The 16,978-nt window shown below is 44.7% G+C and overlaps 1 protein-coding gene across 11 annotated transcripts in view; it reads left to right on the plus strand.

The window, feature by feature from the left end:
• LOC129854911 (tight junction protein ZO-1-like) overlaps nt 1-16,978 on the plus strand; it is a 177,750-nt gene that overhangs the window by 86,992 nt on the left and 73,780 nt on the right. Inside the window, exon 1 of one of the 11 annotated variants that reach the window (XM_055922076.1) lies at nt 256-659. The exons of the other annotated variants lie outside the window; for them this stretch is intronic. The gene's annotated coding sequence lies outside the window, so the exon portion shown is untranslated. Of the gene's footprint in view, nt 1-255; nt 660-16,978 lie in introns of those variants that run through there. 11 annotated transcript variants of the gene reach the window in all.

The following is a 16,978-nucleotide window of genomic DNA, read 5'->3' on the forward strand; positions in this document are numbered from 1 at the left end:
GACTGAAAGAGAGGGAGGGAGGGAGAGAGACTGAAAGAGTGGGAGGGAGAGAGACTGAAAGAGAGGGAGGGAGAGAGACTGAGAGGGAGGGAGAGAGACTGAAAGAGAGGGAGGGAGAGAGACTGAAAGAGAGGGAGGGAGAGAGACTGAAAGAGAGAGGGAGGGAGAGAGACTGAAAGAGGGAGGGAGAGAGACTGAAAGAGAGGGAGGGAGAGAGACTGAAAGAGAGGGAGGGAGGGAGAGAGGTGTTAGAATGGAAAGTACAGAACCATATGTAACATATTTAGAGAGGGATTGAGTTGGAGTTGACTTTTCTCTGATTACGGGATTTCGTCCCATCGTAACTCCTCACCTGTGCCTCTCCACTATAGAATCTATAGATAGCCAGTTGTGTCAGTCAGAGGAAGGAAGGGAGGGGCCGTGTGAGTGTTCTCTCTGCTCCTATTGGTTACGAGGCATCACGCACTACAGTACGGAGGCGGCGCCTGCTGCTGATGTGCGTCTGTAGGAATCTCCTGCTGTTGAGGAGGAGCAGCCAGAGCACTCTAGTTAAAAATACATCCAAATCCACGGAAATAGCAGAGCTGGAGGTGGGACTGGGGAGAGGTTTTTGTCAGGTGTCCTCTGTTTATCTGTGATGACCAGGATGAACTATTGCTGTAAGTACTGTACTCTGACTACTGACTAGCTCTATTTAGCTTAGCCAGTATTTAGCCTAGCTTCTCTACACAAATCAGTGTTGCTGCTTAGCCTAGGCCTAGCCGATCAGTCAGTAGGTTTACTGCTTGCTTATCAATATTGATTATTTGGAAAATTAATCTAATTCAGGTTTAGGCCAATCCTTGTGAGGAAAGAGAAAGCTCTTTATTCTATAACACCATTTTACTGACTGACTGTGATACTACTACTACTACTAATGCCGTTTTTGTTTGAATTACATGTACAGTATGTAATAGTTGTACGGTACATGTACAGTATGTGGTGTTGAATACATCATAGTAGTTGCCCAATGGTCTGCCGTTAACATTTATTCCAGTGTTAGGCTAATAAGATCTCATGACCTTCTACTGTATGAGCTGAATTGTAGGGCCTGTTTAGGTATAAAGAAATATATATATAAGTTATTTGATGAAACATTTAATTTGGCCTTACACGCTACCCAAACCAAAATAAATGTACACATACGTGTTATTCAATCATTGCACCCACACTGCTCGCTCGTGCCAACGAGCATCTGCGTTGCCAGGCGTTAAAATAGAAGTTGCTTCTATTTGTGACGCCGAACGCGATGCAAGTCCTGCCTCTCCCTTCTCCTCATTGGCTTTTAGAAGCATATACCCACGTGCCATCTCCTCATCTGTTATACCCACGTGCCATCTCCTCATCTGTTATACCCACGTGCCATCTCCTCATCTGTTATACCCACGTGCCATCTCCTCATCTGTTATACCCACGTGCCATCTCCTCATCTGTTATACCCACGTGCCATCTCCTCATCTGTTATACCCACGTGCCATCTCCTCATCTGTTATACCCACGTGCCATCTCCTCATCTGTTATACCCACGTGCCATCTCCTCATCTGTTATACCCACGTGCCATCTCCTCATCTGTTATACCCACGTGCCATCTCCTCATCTGTTATACCCACGTGCCATCTCCTCATCTGTTATACCCACGTGCCATCTCCTCATCTGTTATACCCACGAGCCATCTCCTCATCGGTTATACCCACGTGCCATCTCCTCATCTGTTATACCCACGAGCCATCTCCTCATCTGTTATACCCACGTGCCATCTCCTCATCTGTTATACCCACGTGCCATCTCCTCATCTGTTATACCCACGAGCCATCTCCTCATCTGTTATACCCACGAGCCATCTCCTCATCTGTTATACCCACGAGCCATCTCCTCATCTGTTATACCCACGAGCCATCTCCTCATCTGTTATACCCACGAGCCATCTCCTCATCTGTTATACCCACGAGCCATCTCCTCATCTGTTATACCCACGTGCCATCTCCTCATCTGTTATACCCACGTGCCATCTCCTCATCTGTTATACCCACGTGCCATCTCCTCATCGGTTATACCAACGTGCCATCTCCTCATCGGTTATACCCACGTGCCATCTCCTCATCGGTTATACCCACGTGCCATCTCCTCATCGGTTATACCCACGTGCCATCTCCTCATCGGTTATACCCACGAGCCATCTCCTCATCTGTTATACCCACGTGCCATCTCCTCATCGGTTATACAAACGTGCCATCTCCTCATCGGTTATACCCACGTGCCATCTCATCGGTTATACCCACGTGCCATCTCCTCATCTGGCTTTTAGAAGCATATACCCACGTGCCATCTCCTCATTGGTTATACCCACGTGCCATCTCCTCATTGGTTATACCCACGTGCCATCTCCTCATTGGTTATACCCACGTGGGTGATTGAAAGATGAACTGAGGTCAGTCGGTATGTTGTGGTGATACACCTTATTAGGAAAGTTAGATGCCAATCGCCATATAAAGTCCAAAGAAGAAAATCCTGGAAGGAGGAGAGATGACTAGAAACATTTCGGTTGACTGTTTTATGTGTGGATTAATTGTCGGAGTAGAGGACCTTGTTCATTACTGGTAAAATAACAGCTCAACGTTTATATCCCAGAACAAATTAGCTAGCAACAGCAAGCTAGCTAAATAGGACAAATTAGCTAGCAACAGCAAGCTAGCTAGCTAAATAGGACAAATTAGCTAGCAACAGCAAGCTAGCTAGCTAAATAGGACAAATTAGCTAGCAACAGCAAGCTAGCTAGCTAAATAGGACAAATTAGCTAGCAACTGCAAGCTAGCTAGCTAAATTGCCATACACGTTTAATGCTTATTGACCTGTCCCCAAATTAACATAATTGGTTCAGAGTGTTTTGATATTTCAACCTGCGTGTCGTGATCGTGTTTGGTGTGGTGTGGGGGGGACAAAATCAATTTGGGCACGATGGCGCACGCGGACGTCTGGTTTGGGCATGGTGTACTGCTATTAGCCAATAGAAACAAATTGAATAACAGATTCATACATGGAATAACAGATAGTCCAAAAATAAATCAAAAGAAAGATTGTTTTAAAGTGTCTGTCCTAAATCTGAGAGATATAAAAAATAACAGGAAATAAAAATGTTTTTATTGAAGTATCCATTTTATTTGGCACTAAACTACTTCATATACTGGTACCGGGCTATCTTAAGAGGAGGCTTGTGAGGCTTGTGGGTGTCCTAGAGCAAAACAACCAACGTGTTCGTGAGAGTCCCATAGAGGGGTCATATTAGTATGTGTAGCCCAAACTGACACTACTGACAGAAGTAGGCAGATGGGCGGTACCGAAGACAGATGGGCGGTACCGAAGACAGATGGGCGGTACCGAAGACAGATGGGCGGTACCGAAGACAGATGGGCGGTACCGAAGACAGATGGGCGGTACCGAAGACAGATGGGCGGTACCGAAGGCGGCTCGGCGGTACTGACTACAGGCGAGTTCCGTGACCCTTGTCTCGTGATGTTTTTGTGACAAGACCGGTTTTCGGGATGTATCGTGGTCTGACAGACACCTCTGTAGCTCGGCCACCTTCCACCGCAAATGCGAAAGGCCGCCATTGGTGAATGGTGTGGATTGAGACATAGCCCATGCAAAAAAATATAGATATCTCTAGCTTAAATCGATGGATTTTGATGGTGATTTCTGTATTTATTATGCTAATTAGATTTCCACGGTGGTGCGGACATCGACTCAAGGGAGTTTTAAGGCTTGCACACATCGCACCGATCTAGCTTTCGTCTGCCGATCAGTCAGCGTGTTTTAAGGACCGTCCGCTTTCGATGTCTGACTGCCAACTTTTTTCACGCAATTCTACATGTAAAATCGGTGCACACTCGGTTTGCAAATTACGTTCAGAGGTGCTAAGTACTCTCGGCCAGCAAACGCTATTGGTATCTCTCTCATCCATTACGGATCTGCAGTGTTACCAGTTGCAGTGGTGGTCTAGCACTATGCTATGTGCAGAATGTCACAACTCTCTTGGGACTCTCTCTCTCTCCTCTCTTTCTGTCTCTCTCTCTGTCTCTCTCTCTCCTCTCTTTCTGTCTCTCTCTCTCCTCTCTTTCTGTCTCGCTCTCTCCTCTCTCTGTCTCGCTCTCTGTCTCTCTCTCTGTCTCTCTCTCTGTCTCTCTCCTGTCTCTCTCTCTCCTCTCTTTCTGTCTCGCTCTCTCCTCTCTTTCTGTCTCGCTCTCTCTGTCTCTCTCTCTGTCTCTCTCTCTGTCTCGCTCTCTCCTCTCTTTCTGTCTCTCTCTCTCCTCTCTTTCTGTCTCGCTCTCTCCTCTCTCTGTCTCTCTCTCTCTGTCTCTCTCTCTGTCTCTCTCCTGTCTCTCTCTCTCCTCTCTTTCTGTCTCGCTCTCTCCTCTCTTTCTGTCTCGCTCTCTCCTCTCTCTGTCTCTCTCTCTCTGTCTCTCTCTCTGTCTCTCTCCTGTCTCTCTCTCTCCTCTCTTTCTGTCTCGCTCTCTCCTCTCTCTGTCTCTCTCTCTGTCTCTCTCTCTGTCTCTCTCTCTCCTCTCTTTCTGTCTCTCTCTCTCCTCTCTTTCTGTCTCGCTCTCTCCTCTCTCTGTCTCTCTCTCTCTGTCTCTCTCTCTGTCTCTCTCCTGTCTCTCTCTCTCCTCTCTTTCTGTCTCGCTCTCTCCTCTCTTTCTGTCTCGCTCTCTCCTCTCTTTCTGTATCTCCCTCCTCTTTCTGTCTCTCTCTCTGTCTCTCTCCTGTCTCTCTCTCATCAACACTTGAATTCGTTGTTCTGAGTCGGAGGGGAGTTTTAGCAGTTGTCAGCACTCGCTCCCCCTCGACGCGTCGTTTTCCATTTTTAAAGTCATGAATCATCTGGTTATGCTGCTTGTTTTCTGCCTCTGTGCCAGCCAGGCCCCAAGGTGGAAGGCCTGTTGTCATCCTGGTTCCTCCATCCAACACTGTTCTGTTGTCTCTCTCTCGCTCTCCTTTTGTTTGGCCGCAGTACAACTTACACAATGTTCCCTCAAAGTAGTGCATTTGTTTATTTGTTTGGTTGGTTGGTGCTCTGTTCTTTGTCATTGTGTCGACCCTGATGTGTTGACAGCGATCTGAAAGATGTTAAGATATCTTACTGGTGTTATTAGATACATTTGAACCTGTCTGTCTGTAACCACTCTCCGTGGGTTCGGAAGAAATCCGATGTTTCCGGTTTTTCAAGGATACAGTATTTTCAACCTAACTTCTGTTTCACCTGAAAAACATTTGTGAGTACTCCGCTCAGGCATCTTTTACCGCCTTCTACGTTAGGTTAGTCTGTAACAGTGTTCTCAGAGAGAAGTCTGGGGAGTATCAGAATTATTCTGGCAATGTCATAAAGCTGTTCTCCACAGTCAAATCTGGCTGCTCTTTTTATGGTCCTGACCACGTACAAGATGTTACTCGTGACAGTTTTGCATTGTCAGGCCTGGTCTTTGAAGGCATTATTTTTTTACATTCCTTTGCTGCATCATCACTTCTGTCTGTCTGTCTGTCTGATTCTGTCTGTCTGTCTGATTCTGTCTGTCTGTCTGATTCTGTCTGTCTGTTTTTCTGTCTGACTGATTCTGTCTGTTTTTCTGTCTGACTGATTCTGTCTGTTTCTCTGACTGTCTGATTCTGTCTGTTTCTCTGACTGTCTGATTCTGTCTGTTTCTCTGACTGTCTGTCTCTCTCTGTCAGTCTCTCTTAAGGCGTCAGCACACTTCAGTTCGGCTAGGCGAACCGAACAAATGTGCTCCCTTAAAAAATACTCCATACTCCCTTAAAAGCCCTACACTTATCGCAGTGCTTGAGGCGTCACTACAGACCCGGGTTCGATCCCAGGCTGTGTCACAACCGGCCGTGACTGGGAGTCTCATAGGGCGGTGCACAATTGGCCCAGCGTCGTCTGGGTTAGGGGAGGGTTTGGCCTGTTGGGGCTTTACTTGGCTTATCGTGCTCTAGCGACTGGAGGACGCAGGACTCGACCTTCGCCTCTCCCGAGCGCGTTGGGGAGTTGCAGCGATGAAACAATATTGAAATTGGGAGGGAAAAAAGGGGTAAAATAAAAAAAAAATAAGGCCTTCACTTGAAAGATTAGAAAAAAGCAGCAATAGTACTGTTTGTCCATTTTGAGATGCCGTAGCCAGTATACACTTCCTCAAAACAAACCAGTCATTAATTTTGCCGTTTCTTTGCAGAGGAGATCTTAGACGTGCAACTTTACATCTAACTAAGATGTTTGGTATTTATCAGGTGAAAAGATTTGCATGAAAACATTGAATGACAATACTACTTTATTGAAGAATCCCTACTGTTGACCAATCACCGACGAAGGTGCTTAGACTTCGGGCTACAGGTGAAAAAAACCTTACGGAAGTCCAAAACGAACAATAACGTCACAAAATGTCTTCGTAATAAATGCACAAACTCTTCCGAACTGTTTCGGATGGGAAGCATGCGGACGGCTTTACACACACACATGCATACACACCCACACCCACACACACACCCACACACACACCCACACCCACACACACACCCACACCCACACCCACACACACCCACCCACACCCACACCCACACCCACACACCCACACACACACACACACACACCCACACCCACACCCACACACACACACACGCACACCTCAACCACAGCGAGTTAAACAGCCCCCTGTCGCATTGCCTCATTTCTGATTAAAGAAATAACATCAGGGGCTTTTAGTTCCTGTCCATATGCTCCTATTGCTTGATGATAACACTGATGATGTTTTTGAATTGGGTAATAACATCAGGGGCTTTTTGGTCTCTAACATCACTATAATAACGTTGACGATAATGCTGATTAGGATGTAACTTGAAGCCTAAAACCCCTGTTTGTCATGGACCCATTATCAGGCAACATTAAAGGCAATATGCAGAGATTTTTTTGTTGTTGCCTACTATCATTGATGCATGGTCTACTATGGTCTACTATCAGGTAGCCAGGTAGCCTAGTGGTTAGAGCGTTGGACTAGTAACCGAAAGGTTGCTGGATCGATTCCCCCGAGCTGACAAGGTAAAAATCTGTCCTTCTGCCCCATAGCAAGGCAGTTACCCCACTGTTCCCCGGGCGCCGAAGACGTAGATGTCGAGCCCCCTCTCTGGTTCAGAGGGATTGGGTTAAATGCAGAAGACACATTTCAGTTGAATACATGTTTCCTGATATCTATGTCGTTGTCTAGATCACATCCTGAATATGAGGAGGTTGAGGTTGAGATTAAGTTGCTTGGGGCTGATTTTAAGTCTATCAAGAGAGAGAGAATCTGTGTTGTAGACAGCTGCAGACTCTCCTCTCCCAAGCTGCATGGGTTCTAATCATAGAATTACTAGAACCGACATCCCCATTCATGTCAAAGTTCTGTGATCGGGGGCTGGCAGCCATATTGAGTACCCACTTCCCATGAGTACCAGTTGGTGAACCAGTCTAATTGCTGTGAACCAAGGGACTTTGCCTGTTCCAGTAATTGTATTTTTACTCTAATCCTCCAAGCATGATCCAACCGACATGGCCAGCCTGACAAATGGCACCCTATTCCCTATTTAGTGCATTAGTTTTCACAGTTAAAAGTAGTGTACTATAGGCAATAGGGTGGCATTTGGAACGTAGTGATGGTCAGTCTCCCTCCAGCCCTGCCAAGCCCTCCAAACCTGCAGAGTGGAGCTTACTGCTGCTGGCACAGTCTGTTAGACTTGCTGCCTGGCCACAAAGGACACACATCCACACACTAGAGAGTCAGTGTCACAAACAAACCCCATTGATTACTTGGATACTGACCACAAACTGAGGGATTGTGTTCACAAATGGTGCACCAGGGCCACTGCAGATTGCAGAAGAAACCCTCAGCGTGGAATAACACCAATGGCTAAATATATCTATTTGTTTGACTCTCTCCTTCTAGCTTCTAGCTGGTTGTGCATCGACTATCTGGTAGTTGGTGCCTGAATTTATTCTTTGGCTTTGATATTGAAAACTTAGTTTAGGCTAACGAACAAATTTAAAACCAAGAATCTGCATACATTTCTGAACAAGTAAAATTTCCACGTGTTTCTCTTTTGCTCATTAGGAAAAATGAGATTCCGGTCTTGGGGGTGTGGTTCTATGTGGCAGTTACTGCTGTTTAACGAGACACCATGGCAACAAAGCTAAGCATCACTTCCTCAAAATACTCCGATTGAATCTACGATAACTCAAGAAAGCTGTAATTAATGTTGATGTTTTTGACGGATGTTTTTAGTTGCGCAATTTTTACATCTGACTAAGGTGTTTTAGTGCAGTATTTCTCATGTTTAAAAAAAACAAAGTGTGTGACGTGTTGTCTTGTGTAAACAAAGTCCGCTGCGCTGCGGGCAGGTCTCTCCGTCGGTGTGTTCTGCGGTAGGATTGGATAGAGCGCCGGCACCGCAGCTGTGTGTCTGTCCCGTGTTATTAGTGGACAAGTGAGCGTTGTGGAAATCAAAACCCAATCCTCAAGTAAGTCATGACGAACTCACTTACAAAACTCAGTTTTGGACGACACTGATTTTATGACCAAAATGATCCTTATGTATACAATGTTTCTGATCAATATCATTGCCACATTGGCCGTCAGAGAAGTTGTTTATTGCCTTCAGTTGCGCTCTACATTTTAGTTGATTTTGAGTGGTAAGGAAGGTGTTTGTGCTCTTATCCAGCACATGTGGTGCCTGGGGACTGAGATGGACAGTACATTACTCTCTTCATGGTGTCCTTTCTGATCCCATCCAGGAAAGTATGGTCTGGAAAGTCAGAATGACTGAATGACCTTGTTGCTCTGGTTACGGTAGACAGATTGAGAAGGAGACATATGTTCTAGAACCCAAGTTGCATCTCTTCTCTTCACACACTGCAGACAGACTGCTGCACCACAATGAAATAGATTATAGATTTACCGTAGAACATGCATCGTACACTTTACAAGAATCTGAAAGAGCTGGTGTGTGTGTGTGTGTGTGTGTGTGTGTGTGTGTGTGTGTGTGTGTGTGTGTGTGTGTGTGTGTGTGTGTGTGTGTGTGTGTGTTTTTGAACAAGTAAATGGTCAACAAAAAAGGCTGACAGATTTAGTATCAACTGGAGTCGAGTAGCTCTTTTATTCGTTTTTCAGTTCAGCCCTGGTAAAAAAAATCTACAGCTATAAATTCAGACAATATGGTGCAGAGTAATGTTGCATCAGCGTTTTTACAGCACTGATCAGCTTCAAGACATTAAACAGAAAACTGTTCTAGAGGGATTTTTATTTCAGTCCCAGGCCCCGTTTCCATCTTTTAAAATATTTTTTTTAAAGCACTTTCTCTCCTTTTAAAAGTACAGTTAGTGTGTAGGTCTACCAGGCCTATTCAGACTGTAACATTTCAAAGGGAGTTTCCTCTTTTAGACCTATTCAGTTTACTGTAAAATGCCAGAGGGAGTTTCCTCTTTTAGGCCTATTCAGTTTACTGTAAAATGCCAGAGGGAGTTCCCTGTTGTTTTAAACTTTTTTTGTTTGCCCTGCTGCTTTTTGTGTTTTTTTTAGTTTCCCCTTAAAACTGCTTGAAGAGGTTTTTGACTGTTTGTGTTGAGCCAGGAACCTTTGTAGTAGACCCTTGTGGTGGATTGTTGTTTAGTTTCCCACAACCCCAGCTGCGCTCTCAGGCTAGGCTAACGGCTCTCAGGCACTATGTCTGGCCGGCCAGAGAGAGGAGACTGGTCCAGCTGAACCCTACTCCAAAAGGAGAACTTTGTTCTCATCTTACCCCAAGATGGTACACTTTCTTACTTGCTGCCGTATTGACACGTTAGACCTGCATATTGCAGGCCTAACCTAGCCACCAAGATATTGGTATTGAAACAGTGTTGGTAAATGGTTTGGTTTCTGCAATGGTTGAGTGAGAACCCAGAGACTAGCCTGACCTGTCCTCCTGGTCCTAATCTCATCAACATTATTCTAGCAGCCCTGGCTGTGTGATAGCGTGGCTGTCCCTCAGGCAGGGTGCTCTCTGCTCAGAAAGAAAAGTACTATATTCTAGCAGGCCGCAGAACTGAAGCCTAGTTCACATTGGCAGTTTTGAAGTGACATAAATCCTATTTTTTTTGCATATCCGATTTAAAATCTGTCATTTTTCCTGCAGTCTGAACAGACAAAAAGTACATGGAATGGGATATTTCAAGCCACCTTAGTAGGCGGTTTGAAATCCGATACAAATCGGATTCCTGGCCAAGTGACATGTCTGAACGGTCAAATCTGATCATTATTTGCCCTCAAGTGCTTTAAAAAAAACTTATTTGGCATTTCCTTTTGCTTGCTAGCTACTCTGTTGACAGTTTGAGAAGAACATGTGGTAGCTAACTAGCTTGTTAATTGTTTAAAAACAAATGACTGAATGTGCTAAACAGCTACCTAGCTAGCTAGTTCACTGATGTGGCTAGCTAAACAGCTAGCTAGTTGACAGCTGTGGCTAGCTAAACAGCTAGCTAGTTGACAGCTGTGGTTAGCTAAACAGCTACCTAGCTAGCTAGTTGACAGCTGTGGCTAGCAAAACAGCTATCTAGCTAGCTAGTTGACAGCTGTGGCTAGCTAAACAGCTACCTAGCTAGCTAGTTGACAGCTGTGGCAAGCCAAAAAAAAGGACTAGTTTGGAAAGTTTGATTATCTTATCCTTTGAGGCTTTAAAAGTGTTCTTACACTACGATTTTGAACATTGAAAGCAACTGGGAAACGTCCATGGCGGTGCTAGGAGGCAGGAGCACCACCACCAATCAGCCTACACCAGTGCGTGCACACCCGTTGTTACTATGACAAATAGTTTAGTAATGTATACAAATGACTGATGTCTGAACACACACACACACATCTGATTTGGTCACATGTAACTTGCTGTTTGTATTCCAAGTATTCCACAGTCAGTATTCCAAAACGTATTTGAAAAACAACTGATTTGAGCATTAAGGCCTGCGGTGTGAACAAGGCTATAGTTGCCATGGGAGCCGTGATGAGGGGATTTTTAGAGGAGGGTTTGGCAGCAGGGATTTGGGAGGTCCAATCACCCTGCCCTGGCTCTTTCTCAATTATCCAAACGATCTGTCCAGGTGAAAGCCAGCCTAATGATGAGCTTCCACCATCAGCGATGCATGAAGGGGAGGAGGTGACAAAAGGAATTGATATTTGAACTAGTGGAAATAGAGCCCCTTCTCCTCTCGCTCCACTCTGCCTGTCCTGTTTCCTAAGTAACTGGTTCTGCTGCATTTAATAAATAATCAGGCTAATCCCCTTAGCTAATCCCCCTCATGGTCCATTATGCTTTAATGTGCCTCCTCAACATAAGCTCGTGATTTGGCCAAAGTGTTCTCTGCGGAGGCCCTAGGTGGTCCTGGGTTTGGAGTAGAAATTAGGGGAAGTGAAGGGACAGTGAATGTAGAACAGACTAAATTCCAGTATCTGGCTATCTGCTCATGGTGAGCTAGCTACCTACCTTACCGTCTATGTTGAGGTGTTCTCTGTGTTCACCGACACAACACTGAATCAATTGAGTCAGTCCGTATATAGTTTTCCAGACTGATATTTCACCGGAGGTGTTTGTTTCAGTGTGGTACCATCTGTGTCAGGTTGACACACTGTATAGGCTCTGCTCCATGGATAGACCTCACTCTGACTATGTGCTGAGGGGAGGTTGGATGCAGACAGGGATGCTTTGTGTGTTAGGACCAATGATGTATTTAAACCCTGGATTGCTGAAGCTATTTACTGGTCAATGAGAGGCTTTGAAGTAGGGCTGTCCCCGACTAGAGAAAATCTTGGTTGACCGAGAGTCGTCTGTACTTTCGACCAATCGATTGGTCGAAATTAAAAAGTTAAAAAAATAAATATATACATCCTATGTGTTTTAATAAAATCAACTATATGCACTGACCTTGTCTGACGCTTCAAGTGCAGCGACCACCACAGAACATCAGTGTGTATCACTCCTCTCTGCTGCAGCGACCACCACAGAACATCAACAGTGTGTATCACTCCTCTCTGCTGCAGCGACCACCACAGAACATCAACAGTGTGTATCACTCCTCTCTGCTGCAGCGACCACCACAGAACATCAGTGTGTATCACTCCTCTCTGCTGCAGCGACCACCACAGAACATCAGTGTGTATCACTCCTCTCTGCTGCAGCGACCACCACAGAACATCAGTGTGTATCACTCCTCTCTGCTGCAGCGATCACCACAGAACATCAACAGTGTGTATCACTCCTCTCTGCTGCAGCGACCACCACAGAACAACAGCAGTGTGTATCACTCCTCTCTGCTGCAGCGATCACCACAGAACAACAGCAGTGTGTATCACTCCTCTCTGCTGCAGCAACCACCACAGAACATCAACAGTGTGTATCACTCCTCTCTGCTGCAGCGACCACCACAGAACATCAACAGTGTGTATCACTTCTCTCTGCTGCAGCGACCACCACAGAACATCAACAGTGTGTATCACTCCTCTCTGCTGCAGCGACCACCACAGAACATCAACAGTGTGTATCACTCCTCTCTGCTGCAGCGACCACCACAGAACATCATCAGTGTGTATCACTCCTCTCTGCTGCAGCGACCACCACAGAACATCAACAGTGTGTATCACTACTCTCTGCTGTAGCGACCACCACAGAACATCAGTGTGTATCACTCCTCTCTGCTGCAGCGACCACCACAGAACAACAGCAGTGTGTATCACTCCTCTCTGCTGCAGCGATCACCACAGAACATCAACAGTGTGTATCACTCCTCTCTGCTGCAGCGACCACCACAGAACATCAACAGTGTGTATCACTCCTCTCTGCTGCAGCGACCACCACAGAACAACAGCAGTGTGTATCACTCCTCTCTGCTGCAGCGACCACCACAGAACATCAACAGTGTGTATCACTCCTCTCTGCTGCAGCGACCACCACAGAACAACAGCAGTGTGTATCACTCCTCTCTGCTGCAGCGACCACCACAGAACATCAACAGTGTGTATCACTCCTCTCTGCTGCAGCGACCACCACAGAACATCAACAGTGTGTATCACTCCTCTCTGCTGCAGCGACCACCACAGAACATCAACAGTGTGTATCACTCCTCTCTGCTGCAGCAACCACCACAGAACATCAACAGTGTGTATCACTCCTCTCTGCTGCAGCGACCACCACAGAACAACAGCAGTGTGTATCACTCCTCTCTGCTGCAGCGACCACCACAGAACATCAACAGTGTGTATCACTCCTCTCTGCTGCAGCGATCACAACAGAACATCAACAGTGTGTATCACTCCTCTCTGCTGCAGCGACCACCACAGAACATCAACAGTGTGTATCACTCCTCTCTGCTGCAGCGATCACCACAGAACATCAACAGTGTGTATCACTCCTCTCTGCTGCAGCGACCACCACAGAACAACAGCAGTGTGTATCACTCCTCTCTGCTGCAGCGACCACCACAGAACATCATCAGTGTGTATCACTCCTCTCTGCTGCAGCGACCACCACAGAACATCATCAGTGTGTATCACTCCTCTCTGCTGCAGCGACCACCACAGAACATCAACAGCGTGTATCACTCCTCTCTGCTGCAGCGACCACCACAGAACAACAACAGTGTGTATCACACTGTCCGTGTTGCTGAACTGCAACATAATTACAGCCATTTCTGACTGAAAAGTCTGACTGGAAGTTAGATGTGTGGAATAAATTTGACTAGTTGTGGAAAGTTCTGGAGATCAAGAAAAAGAAGGTAAGGAGAAAGCTCTGCCTGCATATTATCTGTGCCAAACAGATGCTGTTAGATTACAATATCATTTTTTGGGACCATTTGGAACAATGTAAACAACACTAAATAAATGATAAGCGTACCAGAGAGTCTTATCTGTTTTTTTTTGTGGGGCGGGGGGGCTTTATTACAACAAAGACTAAAAACAGTTGCATGCATTCGTGAACGGTTTATTTATTATACAGTAACCTATATACTGTAAGTATTGCATTTTTTTCATTTAGTAGGATCCCCATTAGCCAACGAAGTATAGGCCTAAGTTATGGTATTAAGTCTAAACAGGATGCTCTCTGAGGCCTACAGCTCGATGGTGGTTACACAAGGCTGCTAATGATAATGACATTACTTATTATAATGATGATCATAATAATAGTAATAATAACTCCTTTTTTTTTTAAAGGAGGTTTTATTATTATTATAAATATTTCTGACAATTTGGAACAGTGACACAAAATAAATGTTAAGTTGTACCAGAGAGACTGTTCTTGTAAAGCTTGTTATTTATCAGACGTTGTGGTTGCTTCAGGCTTGGTGCTCACGGAATCCCTAACCTAATGAACGAACACTCAAACATATATACAGTTGAAGTTGGAAGTTTACATACACCTTGGCCAAATACATTTAAACTCGGTTTTTCACAAACATTTAATCCTAGTAAAAATTCCCTGTCTTAGGTCAGTTACGATCACCACTTTTATTTTAAGAATGTGAAATGTTAGAATAATAGTAGAGAGAATGATTTTATTTCAGCTTTTATTTCTTTCATAGCATTCACAGTGGGTCAGAAGTTTACATACACTCAATGAGTATTTGGTAGCATTGCCTTTAAATTGTTTAACTTGGGTCAAACGTTTCAGGTAGCCTTCCACAAGCTTCCAACAATAAGTTGGGCGAATTTTTGCCCATTCCTCCTGACAGTGCTGGTGTAATTGAGTCAGGTTTGTAGGCCTCTTTGCTCGCACACACTTTTTCAGTTCTGCCCACAAATTTTCTATAGGATTGAGGTCAGGGCTTTGTGATGGCCACTCCAATACTTTGACTTTGTTGTCCTTAAGCCATTTTGCCACAACTTTGGAACTATGTTTGGGGTCATTGTCCACTTGGAAGACCCATTTGCGACCAAGCTTTAACTTCCTGACTGATGTCTTGAGATGTTGCTTCAATATATCTACATCATTTTCTTTCCTTATGAAGCCATCTATTTTGTGAAGTGCACCAATGCACCCCCACAACATGATGCTGCCACCCCCTTGCTTCACGGCCTCCCCCTTTTTCCTCCAAACATAACGATGGCCAAACGGTTCTATTTTTGTTTCATAAGATCAGAGGACATTTCTCCAAAAAGTACGATCTTTGTCCCCATGTGCAGTTGCAAACCATAGTCTGGCTTTTTTATGGCGATTTTGGGGCAGTGGCTTCTTCCTTGCTGAGTGGCCAGACTACGCTATGTTATGTCGATATGGGACTCGTTTTACTGTGGATATAGATACTTTTGTACCTGTTTCCTCCAGCATCTTCACAAGGTCCTTTGCTGTTGTTCTGGGATTGATTTGCACTTTTTACACCAAAGTACGTTCATCTCTAAGAGACAGAATGCGTCTCCTTCCTGAGCGGTATAAAGTCTACGTGGTCTCATGGTGTTTATACTTACGTACTATTGTTTGTACAGTTGAAAGTGGTACCTTCAAGCGTTTGGAAATTGCTCCCAAGGATGAACCAGACTTGTGGAGGTCTACCATTTTTTTTCTGAGGTCTTGGCTGATTTCTTTTGATTTTCCCATGATGTCAAGTAAAGAGGCACTGTGTTTGAAGGTAGCCCTTGAAATACATCCACAGGTACACCTCCAATTGAGTCAAATGATGTCAATTAGCCTATTAGAAGCTTCTAAAGCCATGACATCATTTTCTGGAATTTTCCAAGCTCTTTAAAGGCACAGTCAACTTAGTGTATGTAAACTTCTGACCCACTGGAATTGTGATACAGTGAATTGTAATTGAAATAATCTGTCTAAACAATTGTTGTAAAAATGACTTGTGTCATGTACAAAGTAGATGTCCTAACCGACTTGCCAAGCAATAGTTTAACAAGAAATTTGTGGAGTGTTTGAAAAACAAGTTTTAATGACTCCAACCTAAGTGTATGTAAACTTCCGACTTCAACTGTGTGTATATATATGGATGATTTATAAAGCCAGGCACATTTAACAGTTAGGTTGTTGATTATAGACCCATTAAAGTTGGGGTTTTCTCTCTCACTAATCCCTAGACAATTAAGTCAAAGGCTGCTTTCTCGTCTCCTAATTCCACTGCTGCCTCCGCCGCATTGTTCTCAACACCAAGATGCTGGGTAACTTTGCTATTATTACTTTTGTTATTTATTTAACTAGGCAAGTCAGTTAAGAACAAATTCTTATTTACCATGACGAACTATCGGGGAACAGTGGGTTAACTGCCTTGTTCAGGGGTAGAATGACAGATTTTTACCTTGTCGGCTCGGGGATTCCAATCCAGCAACCTTTCGGTTACTGGCCCAACGCTCTAACCACTAGGCTACCTGCGCCCCATTATGCACATAGCAACATGGTCTAGGAAAAGGCGCCAATTCAACAGCGCGCTGATGTTTCAGAACTGTGGACAGCGACCGCTATCCAACGCGGGAGAAAGCTTATTTGTTATGAAATACTATTTTTATTAGTGTTGTACCATTTGTTCTTATGTAATATATCCATAAAGAAATTCAGTAGCACATTTCTTAGAGTTCTGGACTGTGCCATCCCCACCTGCCTCCACAATGGATCAGTCCACTCAGACAGGTGTCTTGTGCACCATGATTTAAAAATAATTGTAGCTATATATGCTGGACTAAAGGAATCTTGGTCGACCAACAGCCTAGCGACCAAACAATCCACCAGTCGACCTGTATTTTTCATATAGAAACACTTATTTTTTTTAATATATTTAAAAAAAAATGTTTCCTGTTACAAAATGTTTTGCTACGGTTTGCTACGGTGTGCATTAATGAATACTGGGCTGACAGCTTGGGATTGTCCTGCTTTTTGTAGCCCCTGCTTTACTGCACGTTGGCCCAG

The sequence above is a fragment of the Salvelinus fontinalis genome, chromosome 5 (assembly GCF_029448725.1).
Source record: "Salvelinus fontinalis isolate EN_2023a chromosome 5, ASM2944872v1, whole genome shotgun sequence".
Classification (NCBI taxonomy): Eukaryota; Metazoa; Chordata; class Actinopteri; order Salmoniformes; family Salmonidae; genus Salvelinus; species Salvelinus fontinalis.